The sequence below is a fragment of the Penaeus monodon genome, chromosome 22, assembly GCF_015228065.2.
Source record: "Penaeus monodon isolate SGIC_2016 chromosome 22, NSTDA_Pmon_1, whole genome shotgun sequence".
NCBI classification, from domain to species: domain Eukaryota; kingdom Metazoa; phylum Arthropoda; class Malacostraca; order Decapoda; family Penaeidae; genus Penaeus; species Penaeus monodon.
In genome coordinates this window covers 12,350,230-12,351,511 of record NC_051407.1, presented here as the reverse complement: position 1 = coordinate 12,351,511, position 1,282 = coordinate 12,350,230, and positions in this window count along the sequence as shown.

The following is a 1,282-nucleotide window of genomic DNA, read 5'->3' as shown; positions in this document are numbered from 1 at the left end:
CCGGTGCTGCTGTTTGTCTGGCGCCGATGTTCCGAAGTGTATTTCTTTAACATATCTGTTCCGTCGGTAGGGAACGAACGATTGAATATCAACCTTCCCTTATTTATTTCTAGCTCATTTCTCTTCGAGATTTTTCAGATGTCGAAAAATGTCCAGATAAATATTGTTCGTATTATTTCTAATAAATTTCTTTTTATTATAATATGCATATCTTAAACAGCTTAAGTATTACATAGGTGGGATCATTTAAACTCTAATATGTCGCTTAACCTTACCTGAATTCGGGCTACGCGGTGAAACAGTGAGGTTAAAGATCCTTATCACATTTTATTTCAGCACATTACTTCAGATCAGAATCCTGTACGATGACCGCTGCAGCAGCTTCCCCTTTCCGTGTTTCTTTTGATATGGACATCGCGCTCATTTCTCAGGTTTCAAGTGAATTTGCTGTTCTACAGACGCCAAATGAATCCAAAGAATCAGATCACGTCCCTTTGTGCACACCACATCCTGAGGCCACGTTGGAGATGCCTGTGGTGGAGGCGGTTGCCTGCCGCAGAAAGGCTATGCGGAAGACGAGAAGGTTCGGTGGGCGTCGATCAGAGGCTCCCTTTGCGCGGAGAAGATTAGTATACGAAGCAGAGAGAGAGGAATAACTTTATGAAAACTTTTAATGTTAATGACGTCCTTAATAAATATGCATTCAAACATCATCTATCTTTTTTCTCTCAAAGAAGTATATAGTAGTTAAGGTGTGTTGACACGTGTAGGAAGGTAAGTCTTAGTTTGTTTGCCCCATACGTCATATAAAATAAAGGGCTATAATACTTGAATAAATAGAAGATGCTCAAAATGAATTAAATCTAAATTTGAGAGCATACCTTTATGAACCGAAGAGAATCACCCCTGAAACCAGATGTGTGTGAAAAGGGAGGGAGAAAATATTCAGAGAATTGATTAAGGATTGCAAAAGAATGTATCAACTTGCTGCAGCATTGAGTAAGAAGATAACAGAAAACGGTTACAGTTAGAAAAGAAAGGTGACGAAATATTACTTGATGAAAATAATTTCCTCTCTGTTCTTGTGTGTCACATTACCATTATGGAATCGTTATCATACTGTCGTCATATCATTATACTATCGATCTAACAAAGCTATATTTGAAGCATTTAGATTATTCATTAGATCATAAAAGACAAGTCTAAATTCCACAAAAGACAGTCATAATGATATTCATCTGTCCGTTTCCAAACATTTCCAAAGAGTTACAAGGAAATATAC